Source organism: Geotrypetes seraphini, chromosome 16 (assembly GCF_902459505.1).
Source record: "Geotrypetes seraphini chromosome 16, aGeoSer1.1, whole genome shotgun sequence".
Lineage (NCBI taxonomy): Eukaryota > Metazoa > Chordata > Amphibia > Gymnophiona > Dermophiidae > Geotrypetes > Geotrypetes seraphini.
Genome location: NC_047099.1, coordinates 15,205,929 through 15,230,490, shown reverse-complemented (window position 1 = coordinate 15,230,490; position 24,562 = coordinate 15,205,929). Strand labels below are relative to the sequence as shown.

Here is a 24,562-nt window from a genome sequence, read left to right as displayed (position 1 = left end):
TCTTGTACATCTTGGCCATCGTTGGCAGGGCCAAGGAGTAGCAGAGTGGTTGAAAGCTGCCTCCTGGAAAGTGTACCACTGCAGAATGCCCTATGTCTCACCTCATCTTCCCATCCCATGCCCTAGCATGGACACTCTTGGAGCGGGAGCACAGCATTTGCTGGGTTAGACTATTTGTCTTCTAACATTATATAGCTAATCTTTCCACTCTACAGAGAATCAGTCATTAAATACAATAAAACGAAAAAAAAAAATAAAAAAATAATGGATTAGACAAATAGACTTACAGACCGACTATTACAAAAGGTAAGAGGGAACAGAGCTACAATTCAGTATTTTTAAAGTACAGAGAAACATATATGGAGAAAACAATAGGGAGGGAAGAGTGCAATCAAAGAAGGAAACTAATGTAAAGTTTAAACATAATTTAAAGATTAAAGCATCTTTAAAAAGAAAACTTTTTAAATTACTTTTAAGACGACTCAGGTCGTTTTCCTCTCTTAAATGCTGAGGCATGGCGGTCCAAAGCTGCGGTGCCATCACTGAAAACATATTATGTCGTCGTGTTCCAATAACATTCAAAGAGGGGACTACTATAAGCTTTTGATTAGTAGACCAGAGAGAACGTGAAATGCTATAAGGGATGAGTAATTTATCAATAAATTGAGGTTCATTAGTAGAAAGGGTTTTGAATGCTAAAAGTTAATTGGAAGCCAATGAGATTTAGTCAGAAAAGATGTTACATGATCATATTTTTTACCGTTGTGGATGAGTTTAACAGAGAACCATGATTGGGATGTAGTTATACTGGGCTATAATCTGTTCAGGAAAGACAGTGTAGGAAGAAAAGGAGGAGGAGTAACGTTATATGTTAAAGAACATATTAGAGCCACACAATTGCAGGATCTGCAGGGCAAGAAAGAGGCACTGTGGATCAATTTGGAAAGAGGGAATGGTGAATATGTTTACATTGGTGTGATATACAGGATTCCTTCAAAAACGGAAGAAGTAGATAGAGATTTAATAGTAGACATTCAGAATATATCTAAAAAAGGGAAGTCTTACTAATAGGTGATTTTAACATGCCAGATGTTGATTGGGGTATCTCTATTGCAGGGTCTTCTAGAAGTAGGGAGATTCTGGATTCTCTACAAGGAGAACTGATCTAGCAGTTGGTAATGGAACCCACATGGGATGTGGTCATACTGGACTTAGTGCTTACAAATGGGGGAAAGTGTTTCTGATGTTACAGTGGATGATCATCTGGCATCCAGTGCTCACTACATGGTATGGTTTAATAGTAAGCTGGGTATAGAGAGGGCTCATTCAAAAGCAAAGGTTCTAGACTTTAAAAAAATGAACTTTCTTTGGATGGGGGTTTACGTCAAGGAATTATTGTCTGGATGGGAATGTCTGGAAGGAATGGAAATGTAGTGGGTAAAACTGAAAGGAGCGACAAACCTTTATTTAAAAAATTTATTTATTTCTAATTTTAAAACTTCACAAAAGTAAATTTTGCACCATTAAACAAAGGTAGGAAAATAAAATCAAGGCATTGAAAATCAAACTTACAATATTAATCAATCAATCATAATCCCCTTCTTAGACCACAATAATAGGGAGAGTGGTCAAACAATACAAGAGGTGAAAAAAAGGAAATTGGTTAAAATGAAAATACTTAATGTATCGAAACAACCCCACTAAAGTCATCCCTTGACGATCTTCTTAACATCTATAAATTCCTTCAGGTGGTCTGGAGAAAAAAAGGTATACTTGACTCCTAAGTACCTAACCAGGCACTTGCAGGGGTATGCCAAAAGAAACATAGCACCTTGACGTAAAGAAAGAAATTCTTTCCTCCATTCTTGAGTAGTCTTAGCAACATCAGGGTATATCCATATTTTCTGTTCCCCAAATAGTTTTTGAGAATTTTTAAAGTATAATTTCAAGATCATATTAACATCCTGCTCAAATACAAATGACACCAAGAGCGTAGCTCTTTCTTTCTTTTTTATTCAAGAAAGATCAGTCACATTACCAAAATCTATCTCATTGTTCTTTTTTCCTTTTTCTTCTTCTTCTCTTCCGGGAATCTTTTTATTAGGCAAATAATAGATCTTATTTATTGGAAGAATACAATTTGAGATAATTCTTAGATTTGCAATCAGATACCTTTTTAGTAAATCCAGGGATAACACACCCGGAATTAGTGGAAAGTTTAGGAAATGAAGATTTAAACATCTATTAAAATTCTCAAATTGTTCCAATTTCCTATGTATTGAGGTATTATCCTTAACTGATGCTATTTTAAACGGCTGCAAGTGATGTATTTCATCCTGCATTTGCTTGGCTTGGCCTGTAAAATTCATTTTCATTAATTTAACAGTTTTAGTTAAGGAGTCAAGTTTATCTGTTATTTTGGTTACCTGTTTAGATGATTTAGTCATTTTGTTCTCCAAACGCTGAAGGAGAAGCCAGATGTTATTCAAGGACGCCTCTGTGGGAGAGGATGAAAACTCCTCTCTCTTGCTTGCAACCATCAGCTGTTCTGCCGTGGACATCGTGCCCTCACTGGGAGACCCCCCCCGTCTCCACTTCTGGGATCACGTATCTCCTGCCTCAGCGTCCCGGTAGTCACTGGACACAGAGAATTGAGGGAACCCGGAGGAGAAAACGATGTTTCCATGTCCAAAGGGGCGAAAGATTCTCTCTCATCTCTGCCCAACGTCGGGCTCTCCACTCCGGACTGCACAGTTGCTGGGAGAGCCAAGAAGAAGCGATCCATTGTCTGCTGGATCAGGGTAGACGCATGGGCTGTCGAGGAAATGGCCCTAATCATCCCTTTCCTCTTCGGATGGGGCATCAAGATAAATCAAGGTACAACATTTAAACTGAGAAGAAGGGGAAAGCCGATAGTCGACCTGACGTCGAAGGTTCGGACAAGAGTATCCAAAGAAGATACTGAGCGGGAAAAATGCTGGGAACAGGCAAGAGACGAACAACAGAAGCTGTTGACCAACAAAAAGGGCAAACAGATAAAATTAGAGGAACAGGAGAGATCAGGAAATCAGGTTGCAGATGAAAAAGATACACCAAAAAATGAGGAAGAAAGGAACAGAATAGATACACCAGAAAATCAGGTTGCAGATGAAAAAGATACACCAAAAAATGAGGAAGAAAGGAACAGAATAGATACACCAAAAAATGAGGAAGAAATGAACAGAAATGAGGGACTGGCAGCCCAACTAGGGGATGGTAAGAGGAGCAAAACACATGTAAAACCAGCAGAGAAAAGAAAAGACCAGGACTTAAATTGCTTGTACGCTAATGCAAGGAGCCTAAAAACCAAAATGGGAGAATTAGAAGCCATAGCCAAAAAAGAAAACCTAGACATCATTGGAATCACGGAAACATGGTGGAATGAGGATAACCAATGGGACGTAGTGCTGCCAGGGTACAAACTCTATAGAAGAGACAGGACCCACAAGAAGGGTGGAGGAATAGCACTATACATAAAAGACTCCATTCCCTCGTCCGGGGTGGATATAGAACCAAAGGCGGAAGGACTGGAGTCATTATGGGTAAAATTACCAGGAAAAAGTGGCCTTGACATAAGATTGGGTCTATACTATCGTCCACCTGGACAAACGGAAGCAAACGACAAAGATCTGGCAGCAGAATTGAGGCAAGAAGGCAACAACAGGAATGTGACAGTAATGGGAGATTTTAACTACCCCGGAATAAACTGGAATATTGGAAACTCAAACTGTGCGAGGGAAACAGAATTCTTAGAGGCTGTGAGGGACTGCTTTATGGATCAGCTTGTCAAGGAACCAACAAGAGGATATGCCACTCTTGACCTAATCCTCAACGGAATAGGGGGACCTGCAAAAGAAGTGGAAGTAGTAGGACCACTAGGAAACAGCGATCACAACATGATCCAGTACAAATTAGAAGTAAGTACAGCAAAAGGGAAGAGAACCACAGTGACAACGTTCAACTTCAAGAAAGGGAACTATGATGCTATGAGAGCAATGGTAAGAAAAAAACTTAGAAACAGCTCAAGGAAAACAGAAACTGTAGAGCAAGCCTGGTCTCTATTCAAGGGCACAGTGCAAGAAGCACAACATATGTACATCCCCAGATTTAGAAAAGGGTGCAAAAAAAACCGAACAAAAGACCCTGCATGGATAAACAATGAGGTGAAGAAAGCGATAGGAGACAAGAAAAAATCATTCCGGAAATGGAAAAAGGACCAAACTGGGGAAAACTGGAATAAACACAGGAAACACCAAAGAGAATGTCATCAAGTGGTTAGGAGAGCGAAAAGAGAATACGAAGAGAGACTGGCCAGGGAGGCAAAAAACTTCAAATCATTCTTCAGATATGTTAAGGGGAAGAAACCAGCGAGGGAGGAAGTAGGACCGTTGGATGATGGAGACAAAAAGGGAGTGATAAAGGAGCAAAAAGAGGTAGCCGACAGGTTAAACAAATTCTTCTCATCAGTCTTCACAAGCGAGGACACATCCAGTGTACCGGAACCTGACGTGATCTTCCATGGTGACCAAGAAGAAAAACTGTCAGCAATAGAGGTGAGCCATGAGGAGGTCCTCCAACAGATAGATAGATTGAAAAGCGACAAATCCCCAGGCCCGGACGGAATCCACCCTAGGGTACTAAAAGAATTAAGAAATGAGATAGCGGGAATACTCCAACGAGTTTGCAACCTATCCTTGAAAACTGGAGAGATTCCGGAGGACTGGAAGATAGCAAATGTTACACCTATCTTTAAAAAGGGGTCAAGAGGAGACCCGGGAAACTATAGGCCGGTAAGTTTGACATCGGTTCCGGGCAAGATGGTGGAAGCACTGATAAAGGACAGCATCTGTGAGCACATCGAAAAAAATGGGCTGATGAAAGCGAGCCAACATGGCTTCTGCAAGGGAAGATCGTGCCAAACAAACTTACTGCACTTCTTTGAGGGGGTAAACAGCCAGTTGGACAAAGGGGAACCTGTAGACATCATTTACCTTGACTTCCAAAAGGCCTTTGACAAGGTACCCCATGAGCGGCTACTTAGGAAGCTGTGGATCCACGGGGTGGAAGGGGACGTACACAGATGGATCAAACACTGGTTGGCAGGCAGGAGACAGAGGGTTGGAGTGAAGGGTCACTACTCGGGCTGGAGGAAAGTCACGAGCGGAGTTCCGCAGGGGTCTGTACTTGGACCGCTGCTGTTCAATATATTTATAAATGACCTGGAAACGGGGACGAATTGTGAAGTTATAAAATTTGCGGACGACACTAAACTCTGTAGAAGGGTTAGAACTACGGAAGAGTGTGAGGACCTACAAAGGGACCTAAACAAACTGGAGGAGTGGGCGAATAAATGGCAGATGAAATTCAATGTAGGGAAATGCAAAGTCATGCATATAGGGAGAAAAAACCCGATGTTCAGCTACCAAATGGGGGGATTAGTATTAGAGGAAAGTAACCTTGAAAGAGATTTGGGTGTACTGGTGGATACAACAATGAAGTCAACGGCGCAATGCGCAGCAGCCACGAAGAAGGCAAACAGAATGTTGGGTATTATTAAAAATGGTATTACGACCAGAGCAAAAGAAGTCATCCTGCCGTTGTATCGGGCAATGGTGCGCCCGCACCTGGAGTACTGTGTTCAGTATTGGTCACCGTACCTTAAGAAGGATATGGCAATACTTGAGAGGGTCCAGAGGAGAGCGACACGAATGATTAAGGGCATGGAAAACCTTTCATACACTGAAAGATTGGAGAGGCTGGAGCTCTTCTCCCTGGAAAAGCGGAGACTCAGAGGAGACATGATAGAAACCTACAAGATCATGAAGGGCATAGAGAAAGTAGAGAGAGATAGATTCTTCAAATTTTCAAAACATAAAAGAACAAGAGGGCATTCGGAAAAATTGGAAGGGGATAGATTCAAAACAAATGCTAGGAAGTTTTTCTTTACTCAGCGGGTGGTGGATACCTGGAATGCGCTTCCAGAGGACGTAATAGGGCAGAGTACGGTACTGGGGTTTAAGAAAGGATTGGACAATTTCCTGTTGGAAAAGGGGATAGAGGGGTATAGATAGAGGATTACTGCACAGGTCCTGGACCTGTTGGGCCGCCGCGTGAGCGGACTGCTGGGCACGATGGACCTCGGGTCTGACCCGGCAGAGGCATTGCTTATGTTCTTATGTATGTTCTTATGTAACATAATATGTGTAATGAGGAAATCAGAAGCAGTTAGATCTTTACTGTGTCTCACTCGACTCCTCATACCGCCGCCATCTTGCCACTCCCCCGGCATCCATTTGACAACAAACCTTTTTTAAAGGGGAGTAAGTAAAAGTAAGAGGAAAAGAAGGCCATTTTGGTTCGCAAAAGTAGTAGCTGAGAAGGTAAGGAATAAGAGGCTAGCTTTCATAAACTAGAAAAGATCACAGAAAGAGGAAGACAGGCAAAAATATCTGGAAAAGTTAAGAGAGGCTGGTCTTGTAGTCAACATAAGAACATAAGAAGTGCCATCTCCGGAACAGACCCTAGGTCCATCAAGTCCGGCGATCCGCACATGCGGCGGCCCCACCAGGTGTACCCTTGCATAGTATTAGTCCCCATATCACTCTAAGCTTCTCATAAGAGATGCACATCTAGCTTACCCTTACCTATGTCACCTTAAGCCACTCATAAGGAGGTGTATATCTAACTTACCCTTAAGCCCTAGAACGGTGGATTCCGCAATTACCTCTTCTGGGAGAGCATTCCAGGTTTCCACCACTCGTTGCGTGAAGCAAAACTTCCTGATATTTGTCCTGAACCTGTCCCCCCTTAGCTTTAGTCCATGTCCTCTTGTCCTTGTCACATTGGACATTGTAAATAGTTTTTTATCCTGCTCTATTTGAAAGTCTCAATCATATCCCCTCGCAGTCTCAAGGGAGAACAATCCCAGTCTCTTAAGTCGTTCCTCATATTCCAAGTTCTCAATGCCCTTTATTAGCTTAGTTGCTCATCTCTGCACCCTCTCGAGTACTTTTAAATCCTTCTTTAGGTATGGAGACCAATGTTGGACGCAGTATTCCAAGTGTGGTCTGACCATCGCTCTATAAAGTGGTAGTATTACTTTCTCCGATCTACTCGTGATTCCCTTCTTTATCATGCCTAGCATTCTATTCGCTTTTTTCACTGCCGCCGCACATTGCACCAACGGCTTCAGGGTCCTATCAATTAATATGCCCAGGTCCCTTTCCTGTTTGTTTTTTCCCAGAGTTGCACCTGACATACTGTACTTGTGTTCCTTATTTTTTCTTCCTAAGTGCATGACTTTGCATTTATCCACATTAAACTTCATCTGCCATTTATCTGCCCAATTTTCTAATCGGCTCAAGTCGCTCTGGAGTTCCTTGCTGTCCTTCTGCGATCTGATTGCCCGGCATATCTTTGTGTCATCTGCGAACTTGATGATATCACTGGATGTTCCATCCTCCTGGTCATTTATGAAGATATTAAATAAGATGGGCCCAAGTACCGAGCCCTGGGGCACACCGCTAGTCAAAGTCTCCCAGTCTGAGAATTTCCCATTTATGCCCACTCTCTGCCTTCTTGTTCTCCAGCCATTTGCTTATTCATCTTAGTATGTCTCCTTCTATTCCATGGCCTTGAAGTTTCCTGAGGAGTCTTATATGTGGAACCTTGTCGAACGCTTTCTGGAAATCCAAGTATACAATATCCACCGGTTCTCCGCTATAAATTTGTCTGTTTACTGTCTCAAAAAATTGGAGTAGGTTCGTCAAACATGACTTCCCCTTCCTGAATCTATGCTGGCTAGATCTCATCAGGTCATGTGTGTCTAAGTGCTATCCTTGATCAGCACCTCAACCATCTTCCCAGGGACCGACGAAGCAAAGATGCAAATGGAAGAAAAAATAGCTGACATGGTAAAACGGGGAGACAAGACATTTTTAGATATATTAGTGATAGGAAGAAGTGCAAAAAGTGACATTGTGAGACTCAAAGGTGAAGGGGAGGAACTTGTAGAAGATGATAAAGAAAAGGCCGAATTGCTTAACAGATATTTCTGTTCTGTGTTCACGGCTGAAACGCCAGGAGTAGGACCGCAGAAGACAAATGTGAATAGAGATGGAGACGTAATAGATCCTGATCAATTTTCAGAGGGTTGTGTTCATGAGAAGCTAGTTAAAATAAAGGTACACAAAGCAATGGGGGCCGGATGGTGTACATCCTAGGTTGCTGAAGGAACTTAGGGAAGTTTTGGTAGCTCCTCTAACTGACCTTTTCAACAAATCTCTAGAGTCAGGAGTGGTACCGGAGGACTGGCGAAGGGTGGATGTGGTCCCCCTCCACAAAAGTGGAAGTAAGGAAGAAGTAGGGAATTACAGACCGGTAAATCTGACTTCTGTGGCATGCAAATTAATAGAAACACTTTTAAAACAGAGAATAGTCAAGTTTCTGGAATCCTGTGGTTTACAGGACCAGAGGCAACATGGATTCACTAAAGGTAGGTCTTGTCAGACAAATCTGATCAATTTCTAATAAATAAACTGAGTGTCCTCAGGATAGGTCCCAAAGTGACGGGCTGGGTCAAGAACTGGTTGAGTGGAAGACGACAGAGTGTAGTGATCAATGGAGATTGCTCTGAGGAAAGGGATGTTACCAGTAGTGTGCCTCAAGGTTCTGTTCTTGGGCCTGTTCTTTTTATTTTTATAAATGATATTGCTGAAGGGTTGTCGGGTAAGATTTGCCTCTTTGCGGATGATACAAAAATCTGCACTAGAGTAGACAAGCCGGATGGTGTGAATAACATGAAGAAAGACCTTGCGAAGTTTGAAGAATGGTCTGAAATTTGGCAGCTAAAATTTAATGCTAAGAAATGCAAGGCTGCAAAAACCCGAGGGAACGGTACAGATTAGTGAGTGAGGAGCTTATGTGCACAACAGAAGAGCGGGACTTGGGTGTGAAATTAGGGGGTGGGTTAGTAGAGTGGGCAGACTTGTTGGCCCATTTCTGCCATCATCTTCTATGTTTCTATGTTTCTATGATTGTATGTGATGATCTTAAGTAGCCAAACAGGTTGAAAAGGTGACGCCAAAAGCTGGAAGAATGCTAGGGTGCATAGGGAGAGGTATGGCCAGTAGGAAAAAAGAGGAATTGATGCCCCTGTATAAGTTAGGTGTGGCTTGTAGAACCATTCATAGTATCTGTCCATGTAACTAACATTTAGGCTAAGGCATTTATGTCATGGAAAACAGGACCTAAGTGCTTGGGCCTAAGCTGAGCATGGATCGTATGTACTCTATAACAGTTAGCCAAACTTTTAAGAATGCTCCTTCCCTGGCCACCCCCACTTTTGAGAGTCATACACTTGAATTTATGTGCATTTCTTTATAGAATACACTTAGAAAGTTGTGCACTTAAATTCTAATTAGTATCAATAATTTCTTATATGCCAATTATTGGCACTGATTGGTTGGTTAACCAATTAAATTGTACAGATTTGCACAGACAAGTTACAGTATATGTATAGAATCCAGAGGCATATGCATATTTGCAAATGCCAACTATACTCTGTCTAAACTTTACCTTGGACATGCCTTCTGACAAAGTACATGCTAGTATTTTTTGCATACACTTTTACATGGACAAATGCAAAATGATGCACATTGGGAAGAATAATCCAAATCATAGTTACCAGATGCTAGGATCCACCTTGGGGATCAGCATTCAAGAAAAAGATTTGGGTGTAATTGTGGCCAATATGCTGAAACCTTTCACCCAATGTGCCGCAGCAGCCAAGAAAGCAAACAAGATACTAGGAAATATTAGAACAGGAATTAAACAAGACTAAGAATGCTATAATGCCTTTATATTGCTCAATGATATGACCTCACCTTGAGTATTGCATTCAGTTCTGGTCTCCTTATCTCAAAAAAAGATATAGTAGCACATGAAAAGGTTCAAAGAAGAGCTACCAAGATGATAAAAGGGATAGAACTCCTCTAGTATGAGGAAAGACTAAAGAAGTTAGGGACCTTTAGCTTGAAAAAGAGAGGGCTGAGGGAGATGTGATCAATATCCCGAGTGGTGTAGAATGGATACAACTGGATTGATTTATTACTGCATCAAGATTTAAAAAGTCTAGATCTAGATTCACTAATCTTACTAAAGCGTTCCAATCCATGGTTGATCCAATCCCAGGTGACCGATTCACAAAAGACTGCGCATGCAAATGCTCTAATTGCAAACATGCCCACAAGCAATCCCACGGATCGCTGCAGAGTGATCCTGACGTATGCGCAGACTATCTTCTTTGCCTGTAGATGGTCTGCGCATGCGCTGGCTCCTAATTTCCCTCTCACTCCCCGAGTACAAACTGACCAACTAACTGCCACCTCTGCAGCCCAGAAGTAAAGAGAAGGGAAAGACAGAGAAGGGAAAGACAGATCCCTCTGTTTGGAAGGCTGAGCTCGGCTTCCATCCAGAAGCCTGACATTTGCAAACAGGCTTTCAGAGCACCGGAGGGAGGAAGGGGAGGGAGAGCACATGCAGGGCGGCAGAGAGGTAGTTCCTTTTAAAAAAAAAGCTTTATGGTCGTGAACCCGTGGTTAAAACCAAGGGCTTGCGACAATAAAGCTTTTTTTAAAAAAGGAACTAACTTGCTTTCCTCCATCTTTCCTCACGGCATGTTCTGTTAAAACCACGTGCTCACAAGTATGGCTTCATACAAGAGCAGGGCGACAGAGAGGCAGGGCATCAGAGGACAGGGCAGTCAGAAAGGAGTCAGCGACTGGTCCCCAGCAGTCACTTCTTTGTTGATTGGCCAGCCCAGTTGGTGTTCCATATTTTGGTTAGTGAATCACTGCCTTTCTGCTTTGCATGCCATTTCCCCTCATTTGCATACGCGGATTGGATAAGATCGGAGGATGATCGGCACACAGTTAGTGAATTGGGTCGGCACAGGTTAGTGAATTGGGTTGGAGGAAAATCAGGTCAGTACACGATCGCCCTAGGGGACACTCGATGAAATTACAGAGTAATTATTTTAAAACCAATAGGAGAGAATATTTTTTCACTCAGAGAATAGTTAAGCTCTGGAATGCATTGCCAGAGGATGTGGCAAGAGCGGTTAATGTAGCTGGTTTAAAAAAAAGGTTTGGATAAGTTCCTGGAGGAAAAGCCAATAGTTTGATGTTGAGGGAAAAGCCAGTTCTTGCCCTGAATCGGTGGCATGGAATACTGCTACTATATGGGTTTTTGCCAGGTACTTGTGACTTGGATTGGCCTCCATGAAGACAGGATACTGAACTAGATGGACCATTGGTCTGACCCAGTAAGGCTAGTCTTATGTTCTTAATCAGTAATTTACAAGGTGATACCCAAATGTTCGGGGAATTCAATAGTAAAAAAAAAAATTGCTTACCGAAACTCTACTTCCACTATCTCCTTCAAAGTAGTCCCATGAGTCCATGCATCTATGGAAGACATCTTGGGTGAGTGCCTTGAGGACCTCCTGCGATTCTGCCTGGACCTCTTCAATCATGTTAAAATGGCGCCCTTTCAGTCGTAATTTCATTTGGGGAATAGGAAAAAAATCACAGGGGGCAAGGTCAGGCAAATAGGGAGGGTGCGTAATCACTGTAATATTTTTGGAAGTCAGGAATTGTCGAACAACGAGTGATGTTTGAGAGGGCACGTTGTCCTGATGGAGCAGCCAATTTTTGTTTTTCCACTTGTCTGGGCATCTCATGTTCAATTCATCCAACAAAATTCATTGAACTGTCCTGTATGACTTAGTTTGCCTACAATCTGCAAGGATAGTCTCACAAACCTTTGCTATGGTTTCCGGTGTTGTGCTTGTTGATGGTCATTGTCGTGGACAGATGTTTGTCTGTCCTTGAAGCGTTTGTACCAAAGAAAGGTTTTGCTTTGGTACATGGCATTATCTCCAAAGGCTTCCTGGAGCATACGATGGGTTTCTGCAGCAGTTTTTTACAGTTTGAAACAAAATTTGATGCAGATTCTTTGCTCAGTAAAATCCATCATATCGAAATCTGCCGAGTCACTAAAACACAACCTTACAAAATCACACAGAACAAAACAATGCAACCACTCAGCTGCAAGCCCGTTGGCACCCTGATTCACATAGCATACTGCTAGACACCTCTAGCGGCTGAAGGGAATACTATATCCAGTTCGTGTGCGCTGTTCACATTCCCCGAACTTTTGGGTAGCACTTCGTATACAAACCACTTACAATTGTAAATCAATGATTTTTCTGCAATGGTTTTTTTAAATATAATCTTACACAAAGACTAATCCTAGACGCAAGACGAAAGCTATAATATACCGTAAATATAACAAAATACAGCTTCTGGTTATTAGTAGAGGAATCTTTAACCAAAAGGGGCTCAAAACAATATGAAAGTGGAGAAAATAGACCACAGCATAAAGACAACTGACTCGGCAATGCCATGCATTAATGTCAACTTTATAAAAAGAACGCTATCATAGGTTAAAAAAAATATTCCACTTTAAAGACAAAAACAAAAGCCCAAAGGGTTGAAACCACTATGAAATATTGATAGATGAAAGCGAGCTTATCGTGGTTTGATGAGAATCTGTAGATCAGCGTCAAGTTATGAGGGAATGATGAACAGTTCTCAGGCCTACCAAGAAGAGAATTTTGTTTCTGCAAATACTTAACAAAAATAAGATTGCACTTCTTTCAGCTACAGTAGCAAAATAACACTCAGAATTTAGGAAGTTGGTTGGTTGGGCTGAGAACTTTTCAGCACCCCTTTGTATGTAATAAAATTGAGTCAAGTATAGAACAATCAAGCCATTGTAACATCACTGATGAGGTAGATTCTTATTGGTAGAATGAGGCATTATGACATCACATTATCAACTCTGGTTACCAGAAACTGAATCTCTTTACACTATGAAAGGGGTGCTGAAAAGTTCTCAGCCCAACCAAGAGAATTATGTGGATTTGGTTCATTCAATAATCTGAAACAACGTCAAAATGTAGAATTTTATTTCTTTAAATTGGTACGTAATGAAATAAGATAACACTCTTTTCAGCTACAGTAGCAAAATAACGCTCAGAATTTAGGAAGTTGATTGGTTGAGATGAGAACTTTTCAGCACCCCCTTGTAAGTTTTTGGATTTCTCTGCAATACACAGGAGGCTGTGTTTGGCCCATGTGCCTAAGGCCCCACCCACAGGAGGGGCCTAAGGCAACTGGGCCTATTCTGGTTGGCCCAGGCGCCTGGGCCAATCAGGCCTTAAGGCCCACCATTTTGAGGAAGGTGGGCCTAGGTGGGGGGGTCCATGGGGTTTGGTGGGGGGCCGAGAGAGGATTTGTGGGCGATTGTAGGGGGGGTGCAATGAGGGAAGGAGGGCCTGTGATCCCTCCTTCCCGTATCTTAGAGGGGGTGAGGGTAGGGAGTTTCGCCGGGGCAGGAGGGCTTGGGCTTCCTCCTGCCCTGATGCGATCAGCTTTTTCGGCACTTATACCTGTTTTGACTTGGTCTAAGTCAAAATGTATAAGTGTCGATTAGGCAACCTGTCAAATGTTTTGGTTATACTTGCTGTACGACCCACCTGCTACCACCCACCTCCTGCACTTTCCCCTTCTCTAAAAATGCCTCTTTTCACTATGTGTTTAGAGGCAGGGGAAAGGCCTAAGCTGGTTTTAGATACAGTGGAACCTGGGTTTTTCGAGCATAATTCGTTCCAGCAGCATGCTCGTAAATCAAATTACTCGTATATCAAAGTGAATGAATGGAAACTCGCTTGATTCGTTCCTGCCCCCCGAGGCCACCAGTGCTGCTTCACCTTATCCCCCACCCTTGAGGCCACCAGTGCTGCTCCACACCCCCGAGAACAGGCATCACCCACCCAAACTGGCATTGCCCCCCCCTACTCGCATCACGCCCCACCCGATCCAGCATCCCACACCCACCCAAACACCATCCCCGGCACCAACACCAACGCACAGGACATGCCGGTGCTGGTGACCAAAGATCCTCCCTCTTGGCTGTGTCTTGAGCATCTGTGCATGCTCAAGGCGTTCTGGTCTCACTCTTGCCATAATCCTGAATTCTATAAAAAGCACTAATAATTGCATGTGTGTGCCCAATTTGTAAATGTAATTTAAATGAACGATAAGCAACATATAAAGGCAGAGAAAAATAACACCCCCTTATAAGCCCTTAACACAATAAGGAGTGTGTGTCACCTCTATAGCATATGACTGCAAGGAGGAGCTAACATGTGGTTCCAAGTAACACACATGTTACAGAATATTCTGTTTTGCATGCTCTTTTTTCATCTGAGTACTCACTGTTTTACCAGATCTATGGTTATGTGAAACTAAATGTAAGGTGTGCCAATGGTGGGTTACTCTAATATTCTATAAAGCTATATGGGCACCCAAATGATATTACAATAGGCACTGAGCATGCTGCATCGTGCCCCTAAATGGAGGCATCCCCTCATACAATTACCGCCCAAATCCTTAAATCATGTCCAGAAGAGGGTTAATTTCACCATTCTGCCAAGAAAAACTTTTAATAGGCTCCAGTACAATCTCCGTGCCAGGGATATAATTGCAGGAGTCTGAGCCTTGACTCTAGCAAGGTACTACAATTCCACAGTGGTCTGCAGAAAACAACAATTATTATACCTTGCAGCAACAGTTCATTTCTCAAGTGAGATGTCTATACATATATTGACAGAACCTGCCACTCAAATTTCTTAAAGGGAGGCAGAAAAATGTCAGATTAGTAGTTAATATTGATGCCTTTGTAGATTGTGAAGACTGGGATGCATTATCAGCCCTTCTCTTGGGGGATGAAGGCACAGAGGGGTTAACCTAGCAGTTAGAGCTTTGGGCTTAGAACGAGAGAAGACCATTCAAATCCCACTGCAGCAACTTGTGACCCTGGTCTCAGGTGGAAGCTTGGATTGTGAGCCCTCCTAGGATGGAAAATAGCAATTCACCTTGAGTTACCACTGAAAAAGCTGTGAGAGAAATCCTAATAAATGCATACAAGAATGAAAAGTAAGGGCTTGATTCAATCAAGCACTAGACGCCATGTACAGAATCACGCCTAGTGGCGCTTAACTTGACTTGGATGTCCTAATGGTAGGACCAGGGTTTTCCTGTTTGACATGATATGACATAGTAAATGTCAATGGGAAATCTCTTCAAAAAGATGATTAATAAAGCCCAATGAATGAATCAATCAATAAAGTCTGCATTCAATTCAAACTGCTTATCACAATACTCTGGTTAGCCTAGCTATCACTTATCCCCCCACACCTCAGCACGTGTTCTGTGCTCACATCATGACATCTATCTTTTTTTTTCACCCAGTTTCATGTGCTTGACTAAATTCTATTAGATCACTTCTATTGCATTGGCCCCTCCTTTCGAACTTCATCCCTTCACTGCTCCATACAAAACATTCTCTACTGAAATTAAAGTCTCTACTTAAAATACATTTCTTTAACCTAGCATTTGGGGGTCAAGCAAAATTTTGGCTGGCCATGATAGGGTAGGGTCTAACATTTTAGTCTACATTATTTCTGACTGTATCTTACTCTACATCAGGGGTACCCACACTTTTTGAGCTTGCGAGCTACTTTTAAAATGACCAAGTCAAAATGATCTACCAACAATAAAATGTAAAAAAAAACACAAAGCACACTGTACGTGGAGAAAATGTTAACTATCATTCCTATTCCGGGTTTTTTTCAAAGAGGTTAAGGCAGATGACTCTATGCACTGTCACTTCAGTAACAACCATACAAAAATAGACAAATATACCCCCCTCCCTTTTTACTAAACCACGATAGCAGTTTTTAGCGCAGGGAGCTGCGCTGAATGCCCCGTGCTTCTCTCGACACTCATAGGCTCCCTGCACTAAAAATCACTATTGTAAAAGGAGGGCCATAGTGCAAAATATAGACAGCAGATATAAATTCAGACACACTAAATTGAAAATAAAATCATTTTTCCTACCTTGTTTGGTGATTTCATGAGTCTCTGGTTGCACTTTCTTCTTCTGATTGTGCATCCAATCTTTCTTCCCTTCTTTCAGCCTTTATGCTTCCTCTCCTCCAGACCTCATTCCCTCCCCCAACTTTTTCTTCCTCTCTCTCTGCCCTTTCTTTTTCCCTGCCTCCGTTTCTTTTTTCTTTCTTCATGCCCCCTTTCTTTTTTTCTGTTTCTCTTCTTTCCTTCTGTCTCCCTGCCTGCCCCCTTTCTTTCTTTCTCCCTACCCTCCACCAAGCCACTGCTATCACCATCGGGGAACAGGCCCCGAAGCCGCCACCGCCACCGCATCAAGCTCTCTCTGCTTCCCTGCGGGCCGACCAGCATTCCTCTCCCCGACGTCAATTCTCTGACGTCGGGGAGAAGAAGGCTGATCGGCCCGGTAGATCGACTCACTTTGCCCTGGCGATCTACCGGTAGATCGCGATTGATCTATTGGGCACCCCTGTTCTACATTCTTCTGACCTTTATTTTCTCTGTCCTATCATATTCTAGTTCTTTTTGCCCAATGTGCAGAGGAGGCCCAAAAAGCAATTAGGATGCTAGGAATTATTAGAAATAGAACATAACAAGACAAAGAATATTATAATGCCTCTGAATTGCCCCATGGTGCAACCTCACCTTGATTATTGTGTTCAATTCTATTTGCAGTATCTCAAAAACGTTATAGCAGGATTAGAAAAGGTTCAAAAAAGCGTGAAAAAGATTTGAGAAAAGACCAAAGAGATTAAGGGTCTTCAGCTTGGAAAAGAGATGGCTGTTAGAAGTCTACAATGCAATATGTATACTTTGGAGGAAATGCAGGTGAGAGGAGATATGATAGAATATGTAAATACCTATGTGGCATAAATGTGCATGAGGTGAGTCTCCATTTGAAAGGAAACTCTGGATTGAGAGGGCATAGGATGAAGTTTAGAGGTGATAGACTCAGGAGTAATCTAAGGAAATACGTTTTTACAGAAAGGGTGGCACATGCATGGAACAGTCTCCCAGAAGAGGTGGTGGAGACAGAGACTGTGTCTGAATTCAAGAAAGCATGGGATAGTGAGCAAGGGACATCGACGCCTCTTTGAAAGCTTTGGTTTGAAAATAATAACACATGCAAAATGACACCAGCGCAAGGTTTTCAAAAATTATAACCAAGATTTATTGAATTATTGTTTCTATTTTTCTATTATGAGATCAAAAGAATCAAGCATAATTGCTTAACCGTTGCGCTAATGGGAGATCATTATAGATGCCAAATGCTGGCCTTCTCATAACGGTCTCGTTTTACTATCTCATTTCATTCTATTATATACTTTTGGCTCAATGACATCATCAGGTTGACAACCAATAAAGTAACATGGGTGGTCTTAAAAGTTTAGACAAAGGAAATATTCTTCCACGTTTAAAAGTTAGACAATTTTAGAAAATTACTTTTGATTTCTGAATTAACATTATAACATTATAGCATATTCAAGAGAATCTACAATTATTAACATGGTGCTGAAAAGTTCTCAACCTCTCCCTAAATTGACAGGTTCACACTACACAGAAACCTTAGTCTGGAGGAGGAGGGGGGGCAGGTCCCCCTCTCCTCCTAAGTTGACAGTCTCACACACAAAAGAGCAAGAGTCTCTGACATAATTACTTCCAGATGTTGCTTTAGGATTTCTTTAGGTTGCAAATATATATTATGTTTTTCAAACCCTATGCTTCTGTTCAAATACACAGCCATACACAAATCACTCCAGCACTTGCTTGGGCCCAAGCATTCCATTCAATAAATCATAATTTTCATTCAAAACTATATCTAATTCAGTTTGGGACACGTTATCCTTCTTTACCAGTCTAAAGCAAGCACATGTGGTATTAATTAACACCACGCTGCTGGGAGCGGGAAAAACTCAGAGAGGACAAAGAAGACAGAAAACTAGTCACTGGCACAAAATGGTGTCCAAAAGATAGCGCAGATATAATAAAAACAGAGAACCCAAACTGGATTCCTGTGGTTTCCTTCTGATCTGACCCAACAGCAAAATACCTAAAAAAACACCATTCTTTCCCTTATTTTAATCTTTAGTGTGTTTTTCTTCTGGCTTTAGTTACATATTATTCAGATTTTTTATTCACCCTTTTTTCTTACGCTTCTATTTTGGCGTGGTCCTTAACTGACACAGATGTTTGTATCTAACTAGAATTACCCAGAATCATACGAAAAACAGGCGCTTTTGTAGAAAAACTCCACAAAAAATACTGCACTTATCATGTTCTGACATCCATTCCCATTACCGTCCCATAACCATCACCCCCTGCTGGCCACGAGCCACTACTCCTCAGATAGGCACGTAGAATCTTAGGAAGAGGAGGAGATAGTGGATGCTGCAGATGGACAGATTGGATGGTCCATTTAGCACAATTACTTACCGTAACAGTTGTTATCCAGAGACAGCAGGCAGCTATTCTCACATATGGGTGATGTCATCCATGGAGCCTGGATGCGGACAGCCTCACAAGCAGACTTGCTTGTAGAAACTCAAAAGTTTTGAGTCTGCTGCACCGCGCATGTGCGAGTGCCCTCCCACCCAGCACAGGATGAGTCTCCTCAGTTCAGATAGCTAGCAGAGAAGCCAACCAGAGGAGGTGGGTGGGTTGTAAGAATAGCTGCCTGCTGTCCCAGGATAATAACTGTTATGGTAAGTAACTGTGCTTTATCCCAAGACAAGCAGGCAGCCTATTCTCACATATGGGTGACCTCCAAGCTAACCAAAATGGGATGGTGGGAATGTTGGCAACATAGGAGAATAAATTTTGTAATACTCTCTGGCCAAAATGGTCATCCTGTCTGGAGAAAACATCCAGACAATAATGAGAGGTTAAAGTATGAACCAAGGACCATGTGTTAGCTTTGCAAATTTCCTCAATAGGAGTGGATCTAAGGAAAGCTACTGAAGCCGCCATGGCTCTGACTTTGTGGGCTGTGACTCGACTCTGTAGAAGCAGTCCAGCCTGGGCATAGCAGAAAGAGATACAAGCAGCCATCCAGTTGGAGATGGTACACTTAGAAATTGGATGTCCCAACTTGTTTGGATCAAAGGAGATAAAAAGTTGAGGAGCAGATTTTCAGATCCAAGATGGCGATTTGAGAGCAGGACGCGCTGAGCTGCTTGTCCCAGAATCGCGTTCATTGAGAATAATTTCAAGCGGTATTTACTTACCGCGATGCCGAAGAGATGGGGCTGGAGCACCGCTTCTGCCTCACAGCGTCCTGGAGCCCCGGGTCTCGGAAACATACAGGATCTTCTGCGGCGCATGCAGGAGGTCACAGCGATGTCGGATGGTGGCCTGCTAAGGACACAGGGAGGCGAACCCGTTGTGGATACTCCTGGGCCCGATACTACACTAATCCCCGACGTTAGGGCACTGCCCCCGCAGCCTCAGACAACCAGCTCTCCCAGGGGCGGGGAAACCCCGGATTCAGTGGTTTTCTCCTCTCCAGAGGCAAGGAAGGATCTATTGGAGAGTTTGGAGGTTGAGGCCCACCTTTCTAGGTACATTTTCTAAGGCTTCTGCCCTCAGTTTGAAAGAAGAGGCGACCAGTCAGAGATCCAACTTGCTATAGTCTCTATATGTTACTGATTTTCGAGAGAGAATTTGATTGTTTGGATATTGTAAGATAATTAGTGTATAGTCTTACCATGGGACTGTTGTTAGTGTAGGAGTGGAAACACAGGAGCTGATGATAGTGGAAATGAAAATCATATCTAGAGTGTGTCCTTTTGCGTGAATAGGAGCAGTTATTAAAAACATAAGAACATAAGAAGTTGCCTCCGCTGAGTAAGGCCAGAGGTCCATCATGCCCAGCGGTCCGCTCTCTCAGCGGCCCATCAGGCCTAATTGCCTGAACAGTGTCCCTGACTAATTTTGTAACTGCCTCTAATCCTATCCCTATTACCTACCTCTACTCCTATCTGTACCCCTCAATCCCTTTGTCTTCCAGGTACCTGTCCAGACCCTCTTTGAAGCCCTGTAGCGTGCTCCTGCTTATCACATCCTCCGGTAGTGCGTTCCATGTATCTACCACCCTCTGAGTGAAAAAGAACTTCCTGGCGTTTGTTCTAAACCTTTCCCCTTTCAATTTCTCTGAGTGCCCCCTTGTACTTGTGGTTCCCCATAATTTGAAAAATCTGTCCATGTCTACTCTTTCTATGCCCTTCATGATCTTGAAGGTTTCTATCATGTCTCCTCTAAGTCTCCGCTTTTCCAGGGAGAAAAGCCCCAGCTTCTTCAGTCTGTCAGTATATGAGAGGTCTTCCATACCCTTTATTAGCTTAGTTGCTCTTTTTTGGACTCTCTCAAGTACCGCCATGTCCTTCTTGAGGTACGGCAACCAGTACTGGACACAGTACTCCAGGTGCGGGCGCACCATTGCACGATACAGTGGCAGGATGACTTCCTTCGTCCTGGTCGTGATACCCTTCTTAATGATGCCCAACATTCTGTTTGCCTTCCTTGAGGCTGTGGCGCACTGCGCCGACGCCTTCAATGATGTGTCTACCATCACTCACAGGTCTCTTTCAAGGTTACTCACCCCTAGCGGTGATCCCCCCATTTTGTAAGTGAACATCGGATTCTTTTTCCCTACATGCATGACCTTGCATTTCCCTATGTTGAAGCTCATTTGCCACTTTTTGGCCCACTCTTCCAGCGCTGTCAGATCTTTTTGGAGATTTTTGCAGTCCTCCTTGCTTTCAACCCTGCTGTATAATTTGGTGTCATCCGCAAATTTAATAACCTCACATTTTGTTCCTGCTTCCAGGTCGTTAATAAATATATTGAGCAGGAGCGGTCCCAGCACCGACCCCTGCGGAACTCCGCTCGTGACCCATTGCCAGTCTGAGTAATGGCCCTTTATTCCAACCCTCTGTTTCCTGTCCGCCAGCCAGTTTTTGATCCATCGGTGGACCTCCCCTTGCACCCCGTGGTTCCATGGCTTCCTTAGCAGTCTTTCATGTGGTACCTTGTCGAAGGCTTTTTGGAAGTCAAGGTAAATGATGTCTATAGATTCCCCTTTATCCACCTGGCTGTTCACCCCCTCAAAGAAGTATAATAAGTTAGTGAGGCATGACCTGCCCTTGCAGAAGCCATGCTGGCTCGGCTTTAGCTGCCCAGTGTTTTCGATGTGTTCCCAGATGCAGTCTTTAATCAGCGCTTCCATCATCTTTCCCGGGACCGAGGTCAAACTCACCGGCCTGTAGTTTCCTGGGTCTCCCCTTGAACCTTTCTTGAAGATGGGCGTGACATTTGCTATTTTCCAGTCTTCCAGAATCTCTCCAGTTTTTAAGGATAGATTGCATATTTGTCTAAGTGGCTCAGCTATTTCGTTCCTTAGTTCCTTGAGTACCCTTGGGTGAATGCCTTCCGGACCTGGCGATTTGTCGCTCTTTAGCCTGTCTATCTGCCTGAGGACATTCACTTTGCTTACCTCTAGTTGGACCAGATTTTCATCCTGATCTCCTTTTACGATCTCCTCGGGTTCCAGAATGTTGGTTGTGTCCTCCCTCGTGAAGACTGAAGTGAAGAACTCATTTAGCCTGTCAGCTATCTCCTTTTCCTCTTTTACCACTCCCTTTCTGTCTCCATCATCCAAGGGTCCCACTTCCTCCCTTGCTGGTTGCTTCCCCTTGACGTACCTGAAAAATGATTTGAAGTTTGTTGCTTCCCTCGCCAGTCTCTCTTCATATTCTCTTTTTGTTTTCCTAACCACTCGGTGACATTACTTTTGGTGTTTTTTGTGCTCCTTTTGGTTGTCCTCTGATTTGTCCTTTTTCCATTTTTTGAATGATGCCTTCTTGTCACTTATCGCCCTTTTTACTGCATTTGTTATCCACACTGAGTTTTTTGTTCTATTTTTTTTGCACCCTTTCCTGAACTTGGGGACGCACAGGTTTTGTGCTTCGTGCACCGTGCCCTTGAGTAAGGTCCAGGCTTTTTCTAGTGGCAGCCAATGGAGTTTTTGGTAGTAGGGGGTTATGTGGTCCCATTTTTTTATGCCGAAGGTCAGTCGCACTGCAGAGTTTTGTATGATTTGGAGTCTTTGTAAGGTTTTCTTGAGGGATCCCAGATAGATGATATTACAGTAGTCGAGTAGGCTCAAGATGGAGGACTGTACCAGTAGGCGAAAGGATGCAGCATCAAAATATTTTCTGATGGTTCTGAGTTTCCATAGTGTCGAGAAGCCTTTTTTGATCAGTGAATCTGTGTGAATATCTAGAGTGAGATAGCGGTCAAGCGTCACACCCAGGATTTTTATGGAGTCAACAATGGGGAAGGTTTGGCCATTCAGGGAAATTGAAGTGTCTTTAATTTTGTCATTTGGGCTCGCCAGGAAAAATTTGGTTTTATCAGGGTTGAGTTTCAATGTGATTCAGTGTTGATGATAGTTGGTTCTTCAGTTCTGGAGTCAGGTTTGTTAGAGGGTGGATTATGGTGATGTCGTCAGCATAGATGTAAAATTTGATTTTTAATTTTTGTAGTAGGGCCGCCAAAGAGGCAAGGTAAATGTTGAAAAGGGTGGGGGATAGGGGGGAGCCCTGAGGGACACCGCATGGGTTTGCCCAGCAGGGGGATAGATTGGTAGGACCGTTTAGCAAGGAAATCTTGGAACCATTTCAGTACATTCCCGGAGAGTCCAATTGATTCTAAGTAGTCAGTTAGGATGGCATGATCGACCAAGTTGAAGGCACTACTCAAGTCTAGCTGGAGGATCAGTGCACTGGAGCCTTGGCTGAATAGGTATAGAAGGGAATCCAGCAGTGAAGCAATAACTGTTTCCGTGCTGAACCCAGAACGAAAACCAGATTGGTTGTCATGAAGTATGCTGAATTTGTCGAGGTACGATATTAAATCCTGGTTTACCAGGCCTTCCATCAGCTTTACAAAGAGGGGGATGTTAGCAATGAGCCTGTAGTTAGAGGCCAAGTTAATGGACTCCTTGGGATTTTTAATAATCGGTGTGATTAGTATCTTACCTAACTCCTTGGGGAATATGCCAGACAGCAAAAGTGAGGAGAGCCAATCATGTAGCTTTGCTTTGAAGGCGACTGGAGTGGCTTTCATGACGTTAGGTGGGCATTTGTCTAATCCGCAGTACGAATTGGCATATTTCGAGTAGAGTTTGCAGAATTAGTTCCAGGTGGGGATAGAGAAGTCGCTCCAGAGCATGTCTACCCTGGGTCCGTCGGTTTGTTGGACGACAAGGTAGTTCAAATGGTTGGTTGAGGAGGTTGGTAGGTTGGATCTTAGGTTGTTGATTTTGTAGTTGAAGAATTCAGCCAAAGCATTGGCTGATGGCGGGGAGTCTGTCATGATGTGGGAAAAGGTCTGTATATCGTAGAGGTTATTAACTAGATTAAATAGAGATTTAGTGTTGGTGTTGGGAAAGTTTATTTTTTGTGGGTAAACATTTGTGCGTTTTGTAGTTATAAGTTTTTTGTATTCTTTTAATTTTAGTCTCCAAGATGTTCTAGTTTTGTTATCTCCTGATTTTAGCCATTGTCTTTCCAGTTTTCGTAGTTCTCGTTTCACATTTCCTAGTTCAGCGTCAAACCAGCCATCTAGGTTTTTATTTCTCATTTTTCTTAATTTGATGGGAGCCATTTTGTCTAGAATTTGTGTGCTTGTGTTGGTCTAGGAGTCTACAGAGAGAGGATCTGAGTCTGTCGAGATCTCGTAGTGAGACCAAAATTCGACTGAGTTAACCAGGCCTCTGGAAGTTGTCATTTTCCTGGTTCTTTTTGCCCCTGTGGGCTTGATAGGGGTACATTTGGCTTGCAAGTTGAGTTTGAAATTACATAGGCGGTGGTCAGACCATAGGGAGTCGGTCCAGGTGGTTTGGTGCCAGAGCATTTTGGGATGGGCTAGGTCTTTGGAGGAAAAGGTAACTAGGTCTAGTTGATGTCCTTTTTGGTGGGTTCTTTCTGGGGGTGGTACAAAGAAGTCTAGGGAAGCGATAAAGGATAGCAATTCTTTAGTGTCGCCTTGTTCACTCTGCTCAAGGTGTTCAGATCTCCAGTCAGTAGGTTGTAGGGGTCGGCTGTGGAGTTCGTGAGGAGGTATTCGAAGAAAGTATCTTTAGCTGTGGGCCATTTCTTGGGTGGGATGTAAAATAGTGTGATGATTAAGCCTTCTTCTAGTTGGTCTGACCTGAGCTTACAAGAGATGATTTCAAGATCTACTGAGGAATTCGAAGATAAGATGGAGGATTCAAATTAGTCTTTTATAATGATGGCTAAGCCATCCCCTCTTCCCTTGTTTCTGGGCTGGGAAATGATGTTATACCCAGGTGGAAGGCACTCTCGTATGATGATGTCGCTATCGGAGACCAGCCATGTCTCAGTCAGCAGGACGAAGTCTGGATTGGCCTCTTCGAGCCAATCTTTCACCAATTGTGCCTTGTTCCTTAAAGATCTAATATTTAGGTA

The 24,562-nt window shown here is 43.0% G+C and overlaps 1 pseudogene; it reads left to right on the top strand.

Moving 5' to 3' along the window:
- The first annotated feature begins 22,949 nt into the window (after positions 1-22,949).
- LOC117349726 overlaps positions 22,950-24,562 on the top strand; it is a 48,522-nt pseudogene continuing 46,909 nt past the window's right edge.